This window comes from Caretta caretta, chromosome 5 (genome assembly GCF_965140235.1).
Source record: "Caretta caretta isolate rCarCar2 chromosome 5, rCarCar1.hap1, whole genome shotgun sequence".
Lineage (NCBI taxonomy): Eukaryota > Metazoa > Chordata > Testudines > Cheloniidae > Caretta > Caretta caretta.
Window position 1 is genome coordinate 49,071,349 of NC_134210.1, and position 15,550 is coordinate 49,086,898.

General features: G+C 44.0%; 1 long non-coding RNA gene across 1 annotated transcript; it reads left to right on the plus strand.

The window, feature by feature from the left end:
* Nucleotides 1-3,944: 3,944 nt before the first annotated feature.
* On the plus strand, nucleotides 3,945-9,648 carry LOC142072133 (uncharacterized). The gene is made up of 3 exons (XR_012668450.1): nucleotides 3,945-3,997; nucleotides 8,752-9,096; nucleotides 9,294-9,648. It is a non-coding gene; the product is annotated as an uncharacterized LOC142072133 (long non-coding RNA).
* The last annotated feature ends 5,902 nt before the right edge of the window (nucleotides 9,649-15,550 follow it).

A 15,550-nucleotide genomic window follows, 5' to 3' on the forward strand; every position in this document is an offset into this window, starting at 1 on the left:
GGTATTGTGTGGTGTGGCATGGGGACCTCTGTCCCTGAGGGACAGGGCCGGGTGGGCTGCTAGGCATCTGTCAACAGCCGATTTGTAAATAGTGCCCTTCTACTAGGTGGGTGGAGCGGGGCCGCCCCTTCTATGCCATGCCCCATTGCCCATGGCTGGCCCCTTGCTCTGGGGACTGACCTCCCTCTGCCATGCTCCATTGCCTTCATGTGGGCCCACAAATACGTTCGGCACTGAGCTCACAAAAGGTTGATCCAGCCCTGGTCAAAATAGTTGGTTTCAACATTTTCAAAATGAACCATTTTGACATTTCTGAAATTTTCTCTCTCTCTCTTTTTAGCCCATATCTGTGAATAGTTTCATTGCCTGTCAAAATGCATTTTTTGGCAAATTTACAGTTTGCTGAAAACTCTTTGCCCCATTCTGTTTTTAATCTCTTTTGAACCTTTTTTTTAATTACATTTTTAACTGGACCAAACCAATACAGCCTCAAGAACAAATACCAAACACACTAGATGTGTAGTTCAAAATGACTGTTTTATAGACCACCCTAAGGAAAATGCATGAAGTGAGAGCAGGCTGAACTTGTATAAGTTACAAGTATACAAAATATCAGTACAATGCTCATAGCACATCTCTCCTTATGATTTACTGTGGAAAACAGACAGGTGAGACGTTGGCTTGGCTGCTGTGGAATCTTCTTCTTTAAACTTTATAAATGGAACCCAAGTGCCATTATAATTTGCCTATGTATCTTTCATGGGGGTGAAGGATAGAAATCTTGCGGCCATCCTTGATCCTGAACTTGCTTTTTCCTTCTACATTTTTCTTGTGTGTAATTCTATCTATTACAATCTCCACAGCATGGCCAGATTTCTTTCTAGCTTTAGCTCTGGCTCTGCTGAAATCCTTATTCATAATTTAAGGCAAACTACCAGTGATGACAATGAGAGCTTGAACAAAAATAATGAGTTGCTCAGCATTTGGCCCGCTGTTTGCAATTTAATATACAAGGCTTCCAGGAATGCAACACGGAAACTGAGAGTTACAACTAGGAATTGTATGACAAAGATCCTTAGAAAATAGGAGTAACATAACATTGAATCATGATCCAAAGTTGCCCTAGGACATACTGCCCAGGGTGAGTAGATGATACACATTTGTAAATTGAGTTGTACTTGCTGAAAAAAATTCCAGTATTTATTGTGAAATGTCTTGGGGGGAAGGGGGAAACCACTTTTAAATGATAAGGAAACCCTAGAAAATTTCAGTCTTCAAAGAAAGTAAAATATATTTAAAGTGGATTCTGGATTGTAGGAGCTCTGGAATGATTTTGATTGCATCTGAATGGTAATAACAGGTTTCCGAGTAGCAGCCGTGTTAGTCTGTATTTGCAAAAAGAAAAGGAGTACTTGTGGCACCTTAGAGACTAATAAATCTGAATGGTAATACTGTTTTCTTTGTAATAAACACCATTAACAGATGTTCCTTCCTATCTTGAAAGCTTATAAACAATCTCTTTTGTTCTCTGAGTTCTAAAGATTGTGTACTGTATGTGTAGCAAAGGAAATCATGTGATGTATTACTTAATACCTCACACATCTTTTGGTCAGTGCAGCTACTGCTGTTACCTGGGATGTTCTGTGTAAAGATAGTCTGCATTATATTTACTGAAACTAGTAGAAGGTGTCAGAAAGTGATTCTATTGGTCAACATAGTGAAAATACCAATTCAGAATTAAAAACAGACGTCACAAAGTAGTCAGAACTTTCCGTCTTTGTTTTTCACTGCTGGTGACTTTGAATGCACATGGCCACTGAACCCCTGACTCTAGGGAGGGATATTACTTCAGTAGGAGCAAGGGGCCTAACACCGGGGGCAGAGACTGGAACTGAGAGAATCCTTAGGGAAGAGGCTAGGTAGAGGCAAGTGCTGGGCTCAGGTTGGGGATAGATGGTCTAAGAATGATGTAGCTACCCAGCTGAGATGTTGGGGTGTTGTCTGTGTTCTGCTTTGGCTTTTCTGTTAATAAATCAGACCCCCTCTGAGTGGTGCTCTTCAGCATCAACTGGGCTCTTTGGAGTTGTTGAGACCTTTGGTGAGGGGGGAAATGAAAGAAAGGCTCATTTGCAACACAACACCTGCCTGCAAAGGGATGTGCTGGGGCAGCTTGGAGTGATGATACTGTGCCAAGTGCTGCTCTGGTACAGCTGAAGAGGCTGCTTAATGCTGAATTTTTGAATGATCAACTTAAAAGAATGCCTGTCCCCACTATTAACCCTGTACGCTGAGGGACTCAAGTGAAAATTCACGAATTGTTACAGAACTGAAGATGATTTTCCTATAACAGATGCAGTTTGGATTTTTTTTTTTTAAATAACAAATTGCAGTGTGTTTTCTCACCTCTTAAAATCATTTGCATGTAATAACAGCATGGAGCCTAATTAGGTCGATTAGCATGCAGCCTACCAAAGGCTGATTGTTGGTTCAACAGCAAATGTAAAATGTTTGGCTTCTGAAAGAGAGGAAAAGCTTTATTAAAACAAACTCTCACATGGGGCTCAGTGCTCTTGTGGGTAGTGGTCTAGTCTGTCAGCTCTGTAGACTTGGGCTTGAATTTCCTCTCTGGTTAAAAAGTGATTGGGTGGTCTGCTCGTAAGGCCTGAGCCTGCTCCCTTTGAAGACAGTGGATGATTTTTCCATTGACTTTACTGGGAGCAGGATTGGACCCATCACAAAATCACTCCATAATGTTTCATGAGTGGCAGTCTCTGCTTAAGAGAGACCTAGGAATAGACCAATAAAGGTGCTGAAATTTGGCAAACTCCCATTAGCTTCAGTGGAGCTGGGATTTGTTCTTAAATGAATATTGATTACAAATTTATTTCAGAAATTTGAATTAAATTGGTTCAAACTGGTGTCGCTAGATTGGAGTGGACAAACTGTGGCCTACAGGCATCAACAGATCAGACCGATCTTTCGACAGCTCCATCCGTCTGTATGGTACCTACTAAAATAAAAGGAGTTGAATGGAGATTGGATTACATAAATATTGTGATCTTAGTCACATCTTTGCAAACTTACGGAAGTCAATGGAATTGCAAGGACATGACTGAGGTTATGTCTACACTAGCACTTTTATTGGTATAACGTATGTCACTCAGGGGTGTGAAAAAACACCTCTCTGAGTGACGAAAGTTACACCGACAGAAGTACCAGCATGGACAGCACTATGTAGCTATCACTGCTCATTGGGGGTGGTTTAGTTATGTTGACAGGATAGCTTTCTCCCGTCCGCATAGAGCAGGTACACAGGACATCTTACAGGGCACAGCTGCACCAGTGCAGCTATGCCACTATAAGGTCTCTAGTAGACATAGACATGGCCTAAGTGTAGATGCTCAGCAACTCCCTGAAGCTCCTCTCATCTTTATAGACCAAATATTGTAAAACTAGGAGGAGCTGCTCAGAGAAGTGGCATTTCCAAACTGACTATACTGGGATGGAGGGAGGGGAAAAAGGACACACGAGGACGGAGAAACACACTGAGGGCGAGAAAGAGGTGGAAGAAAACAGTGCCATAGTCATGGGTGTCTTATGAATGATTATTTATTTTGTTGTATTGATTGATTGATTGGAAAACTCCCATTTACTTCATTGAGCCAGGATTTCATTCTCTTTAATAACTTTATGTTTACTCATATTGCTGTTAAAAGATTGTCCAAACAATCTATTTATGATCAAGCCTCATAATCTTGGGCAATATTTTGTTCTGTATTATTTGGAAATTTTTGGTGGGTGTGTGTGTTTGTTTGTTGGTGGGTTTTTTGTGGGTTTTATACCCTATTATGTGCATTAATCCTTAACCTGAAACCATAAGAGGGCGCTCTTGTTTCACTCAAATATATAAAAATACAATTTCACTTGCAGGTATCTTCATATCTAGTACATTCAGCAGCAGTGCAACATGGTGGCGGGAGAAGAGCAGGTAATCTAGGTACAAAACTCTCAGTCTGGGTTTTGTGGGTTATCACCATTGAAAAGTGATATTGAGTGTCTAGCAAGTAAAAGATTCCTTGAGTTTGTTAAGCCATTTAATTGATTGGATAATCTGTTTTGTCATGTAAAACACTAGTCTTGGTTTTGTAATCCTTTGAGCAAACCTGGGTAAATGATAAGACAGAGTAAAGAAAAACTGGACTTCTGAAAAATAAAGGAGTTTAAATGTTAGCCTTCATGTAAATTTACTTCAGAATGTTAGTGACAAAATTCCATGTAGTTTCTTTGTTCAGATACGGAGAGTTTTTGTGTCTTTTTTTAATTCCATTTTCTACACAATGTGCCTGTCACCTCTAGGTGCACTAAGAGCCCTTTCTTCACATGATCGTATCAGATATTTCATACTTCATCAGATTACAATTTACTGTTGTTGCTCCTTGTAGTAGGCTGGAATAGGTAATGAAAGACTGTAATGTAGTTATGACATAGAATGAGAAGCCAAGAGACCCTGTGTTTTATTCATCTCTGCTACAGACTACCTGCATGATCCCGAGCAATTTACTTGATCTTTCTGTTCTTCTCAGATTCCACATCTGTAAAATAGGTGTAATACTTACCTACTTTGTAAGGCATAATTGATTGACATCTGGACAGCACTTTGTGGTCCCTGCTCTGTAGCAGTCAAAGATATTGTAATTATTGTGCAGTAATTGTTTCTTAACATCAGACTGGTAATATGTTAATACTGGAACCTCATTGATTGATTCCCAACAAACAGAAGGAAAAATAGGTCAAATGTATTCAGACAAAAGAAAAACAGAAGTGCTGTCCAGAGTGCATCTGTCATAGAAGTACAAGTGGATTTTGTTTTGTACATGCAGAAAGCTGTCGTTTGCATGCAGTTCTTCCTGTAAGATGTGCAGCTATGCAGTTTGCACTCCACACATTGTTCACATGAAAAATGCACATACTAAATTAGCATGCATAATTGTTGAGGCTATGTTTGAAAAGCTGACAGGTAATATGTATGCTTGGCTGTTTCTCCACACCTCATCTGTATATGTCAAAGACCATTAGTGCAAATTAGAACAAAATGCTGCAAATTTGTTGATTTGAACTTCAGGATGTTCTTTCATGTATCATTGGAGACATATTGGTGCTTCACATATATTCGTTAGTTAAAGATGTCAGCTTGGCTACATTTGCAAGTAGGTGGCTGCACTACAGAATTGTCCAGTTAAATGCTGTTTAGTTAGACAGTACTTGTCAGGCAAGCAATTCAGAATGCAGATTTTTAAAATGCACTATGCTAATTTTAATGACACAGCTATAAGCAGTTTTTCCATCCAGAATTGTGAGATGAAGAGATTTGTGCATTTTCTGGCCACTAACAATGTATGTTAAAGATGTGCCTATGTTCACGGAAGAACATATTGGTGAACACCTTCTGGGGTCATTTAGCAGGCATAGGTTAGTGCTTTCTTTCATTTGTCTGCTTTATTCCATTATGAAAATCTAGTATTTCCTCCTCCGTGTATTCAAATGAAATGAATCACTTGCCTTTGTGGTTCTGTTTGAGTGAACTTTAGTATCTATGTAGAGTTAAAGGTAGATTCTAAAAAGACCTTGTCCAGAAAAGTAGTAGGTAAATTTCCTTATGTAATAGCGTTGCCAGGTGTCCAGTTTTCAGCTGGAACGCCGTTCGAAAAGGGATCCTGGTGGCTCCAGTCAGCATCGCTGACCAAGCTGTTAAAAGTCTGGTTGGCAGGGCTGGCAGGCTCCCTACCTGGCTCCCCGGAAGCAGCGACATGTCCCTCGGCTCCTAGGAGGAGGTGTGGCCAGGGGGGCTCTGTGCACTGCTCCCACCTCGGGCACCAGCTCCACAGCTCCCATTGGCCAGGAACCATGGCCAGTGGGAGCTGCGGGGGCTATGCCTGTGGGTGGAGGCAGCACGTAGAGCCACCTGGCCGCGCCTCCGCCTAGGAGCCAAGGGACATGTTGCCTCTTCTGGGAAGCTCCACAAGGTAAGTGCTGCCCAGAGCCCCCCCTCCCACATCCAAATTCCCTCCCGGAGCCCATACCCCCTTCCACACCTCAACCCCCTGCCTAAGCCCAGAGCCACCTCCCACACTCCAAACCCCTGAGCTCCACCTCCCAGCCCGGAGCTCCTTCCTGCACCCCAAACCCCTCATCCCTGGCCCACCCTGGAGCCTGTACCCCCAGCCGGTGCCCTCACCCCCTGCCGCACCCCAACCCCCTGCCCCAGCCTGGTGAAAATGAGCAAGGGTGGGGGAGAACAAGTGACAGAAGGGAGGGAAATGGAGTGAGTGGAGGGGGGGAGGAGGGGGGCCTTGGGGAAGGGCAAGAGTGTTCGGTTTTGTGCAATTAGAAAGTTGGCAACCCTATTTTATAAACACAAATCATCAATACTCTGGTATTACCATCTCTTTACACTCTTCCAATGCATATTTCAAATTCTTTCTAATTTAATTTAAACCTCATCTCTTCTATATCCCAGTACACAGCTGATTATTAAGGGGAGAAAGTATTGCCTGTATTTCTCAACTACTGAGAGTCCTTTTACTAAATTAGGATATACATGAATTTTCATACCACAATGGTTCCTTCTTCAGGTATGGACATGCTCAGACATGCTCTGGAGGCTTGGGAAATTGCCAGAAAATACACAGCTCAAATAAAACAGTGACACTTTCATTTTTACCACTTTCAGCAGTGATCATATCTCTAATTTAATTTAAAAACCGTAACCTAAAAGCAAAAAGAACTTTACAGATGCAAATCAACAATCAGAATAAATGTCTTACGAATGATATTACTAAAAATCATTAAAGCCCTGCCTACCCTACGTGTTTTACCATGCTTAAGGACTATGCTGAAACATGGGAAAATGTGTAGTGCAGAGAGAGAGGCTTAGACACGACTAACTCATCTAAATCAATATTTAAAGCAGAAAGATAATTTGAACTTTTGGAACCAAAGTAACCTACAAGCTTTGGTTATTTTTTTTCTCTGAACAGGAATATTTCAAGGTTTCAAACTAGTTTAACCTATAATTATGTAGAATTTCTTCATATGTAAATTGTTTTTCCTTTAAAAGGTCTTATTATACATAGCAATAGAGACTGCAGCAGCATTACAATAACAGTGAATTTCTCTTTCACTCAGGTTATTTAAAAAAATGCTACTGGTATCAGTGAAGGATTAAACCTCACAAAGAGCCTGTAATCTTGTGCATAATGCATAAACTATATGGCAAAAATCCAAGTCAGTTGTTTCCTTTATGCACAAGAACAGTAAAGACTCAAATAAATGCTATTAGGGAGTAAGTAAACTCATTTAAAACAAAAAAACAAAAGGGTCCCCCTCCATGAATCCAGTTAAGTTGAAATGGGTGGATGAGGATATTGAAGAGTATATTATACTTAGGAGAACTGCTGGGAAACAGCCTCTGTACTCACTGATGTCCTAGTCTAGCCAAGGATTTCAAAAGTTAGATCTAAACCACAGAAATACCGTATCCTTATGACACATTTCATTTCTGTGAAAATACTATGGAATCAGGCGAACACAGCCAGCCAGCTCAGAGCAAAAGCAGAGAATTGAGACTCCAGTGGAGCACTTTCCTATTCTGGTAGAGCTTTCAAAAAGTGTCCCTTTGTTGAAATTCACTTGAGGATGTGCAAAGTTCAGATGGCCTCCGAGGTAGTGTTTTTTCCAGTTGTACCTGGTAAATAGCTCAGCAGTAAAATGGACAAAGTTACATTCACACAAACCTGCTTTAAAATAACACGCTGGGTCTGCCCTGAATCCATGGAATTCTCGGTCGGACGGTCTCTCAATATTTACATGGCCCATATCAGTCACCATACGAATGCCTCCCAAGTACTCAACAATAGAAATAACAATCTCTCTCTTTCTTCCTTACCAGCCTGAATCAAATCTGAAACTCTGTCCTGAACACACATCCTGGTCAGGGCATTTCCGCTCATATGGAATCACCCACTGTTCGAAGTTGCTGCAGTACCTGTGCACAGTATATAGGGGTTGACCCTGAACTTCACCAGTGACTGTAATGGGTGCAGGATCAGGGCCTAACCTATCTGAGGGGATATAATGTGAAAGAGGTGGGGAAATAGGTTGAAGGTTCTATAATAAGTAAAGTCCTAAAACTAACTCAGAAAAGATTGAGACAGATACAAAATTCTAAATTTTTAGACATTAGTGCCCCGATATCCACCCATAACAAAATATGCAATTCCATCAGATGTACAAAACCATGCACACCATTTAAATACATGTACAAACTGGTACTTATGAATGTGTAAACAAGTACTTAGACACGCACTCCTTCTGTTTGTCTGTACAAATGTGGCTTTGCATTCAGGTGTTAGTACAGGTGCATTTTTGTGCACTCACTTTAGATAATAATATCAGTAAATTGGCGATAACCAAACTCCTTGATCATTCAGGGACCTTGCTAGATGACTTATTCCATTCTTTCATTTAATTACCGTTCATCACTAAAAGTCTTTAAGAAAAAAACTAGCTAAACCACTGAAGTGATTAATGTAGCGTACGATCTGACTCTAAGAGCTTAGACTAGATCAGTGGATCCCAAACTGTGGTCTGTGGGGTCCTTGCGGGTCCACAGAGCACTGGCTTGTGGTCTGTGAATGGATGGAAGATGACATGGGGATGACTCCTCCACCTATGTCAATTTTCTGCTTCCAGGCTTTTTCTTGCAGTCTTCAGGGCTGTAAAAGATAGCTCTTTCCACTGGGGGCCACTGCTACATCGGAGGAGAAGATGAAAATGGGAGCTGCCTGCAGGGACCAGAGTCAACACTGGGATGGGAGCAACCTGCAGGAGAGAAGCCAGGAGTTGCCAATGGAGTTGGAGCCACTGGTTGAAGAAGGGAACCTAGCATCAGAGGAAATTAAATTTGGAGAGAGCAAGCATAAGAACTAGGCACTAGTCAAAACAGAGCTTCAGTGTGACTTAAGTGGTGCATTGTCTTTGTACTAGTCCTCTGCACAGGGGTTGACCTCTCCTGGTAAGAAGAGGACCAGGTATCAGGTAACTATTTTCAGGGAGTAGAGAAAGGGTGAGAGATATAGGGCAAGTGGAGATTGAGAGGAACTGGAAAATAGCAGATGGGTGAGGGAAACACATTGAAAAGCAAAACTAGTGATTTTTTTAAATGACAAAACACTTCTTGCTTTAAAGATGGTTAAACAACTAAATTCTCTCCTAACATTACTCCTCCATGTTAGCAGCTGCCACAGAGGAACTGAATAATTGTGATGAGCGAAGAGATGATCCACCAGGCACTTCCATGACTACGATGTGGCTCACACAATATGAAACTTGGAGCACTTTTGGACTAGATGTCCAGAGGGCCTTTCCAGCTCTATCCTCCCTAAAAATTAAGGATGGTGTTTGAGTCTTATGCTAACTTGTAATGAAACAAGTATAATTTTTCCCTCCTCCCCAAAATACCCAATGTTATAAACCTGCCTGAAAAATATCAATATAAAAAGCAAATCCATTTTCATTTGCGGGACTACAAAAAAGCATTTGTAACCATTGCCATATACATTGATTGATAGATTCTTAAAATTATTGCTTAAAAGAAACCAAACTGCTTTTTTTTCTATTGTGTCACATAACATTAAATCTTATGGAAACCACATAGTACCAGTACACAGTGGTGTAACTCCATTGATTTCAGTGGGGCTATTGGTGATTTACAGCAGTGCAAATGCCCAGAGACTCAGGCCCCAAAACTCTTAGTTACACTGGTGCAATCCCATTGACTTCGGAGTTTTATCAGTGTTACTGAGATGGAAACGACAAAGGAGGAGAAAGACCTGGGTGCAAAGGAGAAGAAAGACCTTGGTTGATCACAGAATGCTTATGGGCCAACAGTGTTATAACGCAGCCATGAAAAAGGCTAATGCAATCCTAGGATGCATCAGGTGAGATATTTTCAGTAGAGGTAGGGAAGTACCATTATACATAGGGTGACCATATGTCCCATTTTAAAAGGGACAGTCCCATTTTTTGGGACTTTTTCTTATATATTACCTCCTATTACCCCCCACCCCCGTCCCGTTGTTTCACAGTTGCTATCTGGTCACCCTAATTATACAAGGCACCAGTGAGACCTTGTCTGGAGTACTGTGTGCCGTTCTGGTCTCCCATGCTTAAGAAAGATGAATTCAAATTGGAACATGTGCAGAGAAGGGTTACTAGGATGATCAGAGGAAGGAATACCTACTTTAGGAGAGGATACTCAAAGAGCTTGGCTTGTTTAGCCTAACCAAATGAAGGCTGAGGGGAGACATGATTGTGCTGTATAAATACATCAGAGGATAAATACTAGGGAGCAGAGGTGACAGGGCGGTGGGGGCTGAGGGGTCATATGTACGCCCAGATATCTGCTAGGGTGGGAGCTCCACTGCAGAGATATGCCTAGGAAAGGCACCAGCAGCTAGCGACCCCACTGATCCCCAGAAGGTGGCGCCTAGAGCAGGGAAGAGAGACTGGGCTGGCAGCCCAGCTCTGCCGAGGGTGTGTGTGTGTGGGGAAGCAGTTCTGTCCCTTCCTGGCTGGCAGCTGCAGTTACCTGCTCAGGTTCATGTCTGGGCTAGCCTGCCTGAGTACCACTGACTGGGGTAAGCAAAGGGAGCGAGGGGAGGAAGGGGGGCCTGGGGATGGGGTGTGGGGCCAGTAGAGGCAGCTGGGGCAATGGGGATGGGGGAGGCAATGAGGTCAGGGGCCATAGGGTGGATAGGTGGGGGACTGGGGGAGCTAGTGGGAGCTAGGGGGGAAGGGTGGGTGTCTGGGCGAGGCAGCAGGAGCCATGGCGTGGATGGGTGGAGGGTTGTGGGAGGCAGCAGAGTCCAGCAGGGATAGGGGATATGTGGGGAGCCTGGGAAGGCAGTGGGCTCAGGGGCAATGGGTGGGCATCTGAGGGGAGGCAGTGGGGCCAGGGGCCATGGGGTGGAAGGGTAGGGTGCTGGGGGAGGCAGTGGGAGCCAGGGGGGAAGGGTGGGCAACTGAGGGAGGCAGTGAAGATATGGGCAATTGGGGATTTGGGAGGGGAGGCAGCAGGAGCCATGGGGTGGATAAGTGGGGGGCTGGGGGAGACAGTGGGAGCCAGGGGAAATGTGGGGTGGACAGGGGAGGGTGGGGGGCCACAGGGATAGTGGGGGGTGAGGGAGGCAGCAGAGGCCAGGGACCATGGACGGGGTCCTGGGGAGGCAGTGGGAGCCAGGGGAGATGGGGTGGGGACCCTGGGGAGCCAATGGGGGGGTCAGGGGGGGCCAGGGGGATGGGGAGGGCTGGCGGTCCAGGGGAGATATCAGGAGTGGGGGGGCTGGAGGAGGCTGACCTTAAGGGTGGGCGGTCTTGCCGTGATCAAGGGGGCACCATCGTCAAGAGGCTGTTGCTGGAGGCTCTTTTGGCAGTCACCAGGAAGTTGACCAAGGCTGTAATCGGGGGCTGCCGTTGTGTCCCCCACTATCAGCAGTTACCAGTCGCCTAAGTTAAGTGTCAATGTTGACACAAGAACCAATGGATATAAAGTGGCCATCGACAAGTTTAGATTTGAAATTAGACAAAGGTTTCTAACCATCAGAGGAGTGAAGTTCTGGAACAGCCTTCCAATGGGAGCAGTGTGTGGGGGCAGGGAACACAAACTGGCACAAAATAAACACAAACTTGCTTTAAAGCAAGACTGAGCTTGGTAAATTTATGGAGGGGATGATATGATGAGATTGCCTACAATGGCATGTGGCCCATCTGCGATTGCTAGTAGAAAAAATCCCAACGTCTGGAGATGTGGCACTGGATGGGAAGGGCTTAGAGTTACTACAAATTCTTTCCCAGGTGTCTGGTGGGTCTTGTCAACATGCTCAGGGTCTAACTGATCACCATAGTTGGGGTTGGGAAGGAATTTTCCTCCAGGTCAGAATGGCCAAGACTCTGGGAGTTTTTTACCTTCCTCTGCAACATGGGACATGAGTCACTTGCTGGTTTAAACTAATGTAAATGTTGGATTCTCTGTAACTTGAAATCTTTAAATCATGATTTGAGGACTTCAGTAACTCAGCCAGAGGTTAGGTGTCTATGACAGGCGTGAGTGGGTGAAGTTCTGTAGCCTGCAATGTGCAGGAGGTCAGATTAGATGATCATGATGGTCCCTTCTGGCCTTAAAGTCTATGAGTAGAATTTGGCCCACAGGGCTACCAAATTTCAGCCTGAAACAGGCTTTATTTTGCTTTGCATTTCAATGCCAGGCAGTGAGGACGTCTAAGGGCGATGGCCACAGATTACAATCCCTGGAAGGAAATCTAAAATAGTTTTTCCCCTTCTTAAAAGTTGAGCTTTTTCCTTTTGTCTTTTCCCATAAAATGGGTGACTGGTAACAGTCTTCATCAAGAATCACTATATTTTAACCTCCTTTCAAAATGCTTATAAATATCTTTGGCATTCAACAAGAAAATATTGTGCTACATCAAATGGGAACTATACTTTAGAGGCATATTGGAGAAACCCATAAAAATAAATTGATAAGAAAAACAGGTGTGGGCCATTGAGAGGTGTGCGTGGCCCTATCCTCCTGAGATGTGTCTGACACCGGTATGGCTGTTGTACAGTGTTAATTAGATCATTCTAATTAATTCAGTCAAAGTGTAAATTAGGAAGGAATGAAGAAAAATTATCTTTGAAGGCTGCTAATACATTTAACCCCATGCTGTTTATTTAGCAGTCTAACAAAATAATGATGTTAAGAGTCTAACAAGGCACCAGACCAGGACACAGCTGTTAATAGCATTAAATATGAGATTGCAGTCTGTGCTGCAGGCACGTACGCCTGGTCTGTGTTTTCAAAGGTTTTCCAGTACAGCTATATCAGCAGACCCTGCTAGTGTAGATGTGGTACATACTGGCAAAAAAAGTCCTGTTTCTGGTGGTGTTTATACCATTGCCCTGGGTGAAATAAGCTATGCTAGCAAAAGGACTTTTTTTTGCCAGTATGAACCACATCTACACTAAAAGTGTGTTGCTAAACAAGTTTAGTTAAAATGGTGCAACTTCTGTGAGTGGATGAGGCCTGAGTTGAGGATGGACTGACAGTATGGCCAACCCCAAATGTTCAAAAATCCAAAGCTCCTTCAAGTCAATGGGAGACTTTCCAATGACTTCAGCGGGCACTGGATCAGGCTCTTGGTTTCTAGGCTACAGCATCTTTTACAAGAAGTCGCTTACTCTGCATGAGTTCTGAGAAATTCACATACCCAAACAGGCTTTAAACGTATTTTATTACATACAGATGTGCAATATCTTAACATCTCTGTATCTCTTGTGCCTAATTTCATAATTTAATTTTGTATTTAAAAAACAGAACAAAACTGTGTAACAAATTACCCTTTCATTTGCTCACCACTGCACCATTTTTTATTTCCATATGCATGCCCCTCGGCTCTTTAGAATTCCTCATGATGTGCTCCTGCTGTAAATTGATTGTGTGCATATCTGTATTCTATGGAGTATTTTGAATCCAGACACGTACATGAAAAAGGAAACAGGAAACAGGTCTTATGAATTGGCCATTGGATAACATTTCTTTCATTGGTTTCAGAATAGCAGCCGTGTTAGTCTGTATCTGCAAAAAGAAAAGGAGGACTTGTGGCACCTTAGAGACTAACAAATTTATTTGAGCATAAGCTATGTAAATCTCCCCACTGTATTTTCCACTGAATGCACCCGAGGAAGTGAGCTGTAGCTCACGCAAGCTTATGCTCAAATAAATTTGTTAGTCTCTAAGGTGCCACAAGTCCTCCATTTCTTTCATTGTGAAGAAAGAATGAACTTCCCAAACTGATCTATCCAGAGAGCTTAAAGTCATTTCCATTTTCTTTCTGTAGCTATTAGAGACCATTAAAAAAACAAAACAAACAAAACCCCAAAATAAATGCCACCCCCAAATCTCCTTACATATTTTGGTAACAAGTTTGACGAACTTTATGACAGTATCAGATTTCTTATCTACTAAAATGTAGTGAGTTGCTCAGTGTCTTTATATAATATTATTGTATGCTTAGATGTTTATTTTTAAAATCAGCCTTCTTGCCCATTATTTTTTTCCGTTTTGCTAATTGGCGAATAATTAAAGTCAGGCCGAAGTTTGCGATGCTCAATTACTTTACTGTATAAGCGCTAAGCGATAAAACTAAAAAGGCTTAATGAAAATGCAATCACAACCGAATGTTTTATCTCAGCAGACAGAAGGAACCCCAGCGTACAGTTCCTCTGAGCACTGTAGTTTGCTTTGAATCCTACGCTGCTGGCTATTGGTTGAGAAACACGTGGAGGGGGTGGAGGAAGACGCATTGCCAGCAGTAGAAACTGGCCACTTCCACTCGCATAAGACCGAGAGGGTGCCGTAGTGTTCCTAGGTCAGTAGCAGATGCTTCCAGCGCCGAGCCTGGTTTTTCTTCCAGGGAGGAAGATCCTAGCAGGCTGCAGATGGAGTTGCCAACAGCTGCTTTGTTCCGCTCCCAGCTCACTGAACTAGCTTTATCATCGCACAGAGAAGCATTTAAAGACAAAACAGTTCTGCCTCGCTTTTCGCTTCGCTTCCTAAAGCCTGGCTTCCCACGTGTGATGGATTCACCCTGTTCCCTTGCATTGCATTAGCCTGGGGAATTTCTGCACAGTTAAAAAGCTCTGTGACATGCCTTATTATTTCTGCAAATCACAGCTTAAGCCTTTTTATATGTAATCAGATCTATGATGGGTTTTTCTCAGCGTGGTCTACCCGGGCTCCCTGTAACATATATTTGAGTCCATCTCATGTAGCTCATCTCTTAAAATACACCTCATAGCACATCTCCTCCGTTAGCGTCTGTAGCATTTTGCAGATCGACGCTGTCTCATTCCTTCGGTGCGGAGACACGAGCTCTCCGGTGGCGGGCGTGTCCCTGCGGTGTGCCAGGCAATGGAGACTGCCTGCACCGATGCCTGGGCAGAGCTCAGCCCCGGACGCTGGAGGAGCCACCTTTGGCTCCTCATTGTCTGAGGAGGCTGGAGAGGAGCCCGTGCCCCGCAGAGCTGTCCGAGGGAGATGGGAGGTGTGGCCCTTGCTGAGTGCACTGGGATCCACCGGGCTGCTGAGGACGTGGGGAGGGAGACGGTGGGCTCCGGCTCTGCGCGGGGGCTGGCCTTCCTCACTAGGGACACTGGGCGCACATGTCGCGCGGCTCCTCCTGGGGCCCGGGCTGGGCGAGGTGCCCCAACCCTGCCGCGGAGCCTCTTCCCTTTGTGTCCCTCCCCGCGCTGGCCCATGTGACAGCATTGCTTGCAGCCTCCCCGCGGCTCCGTTAACTCGCGTCCTCCTCCCCCGGCCCTCCCCGCCCCTCCCCTCCCCCGTGTGTCACTCAGCCTCTTTGCATATGTGCCCCCCACCCTCCCGGCCGCAGCCCATATACCCGCTTCCCCGCGCCGCAAAGCGCAGCAGCCG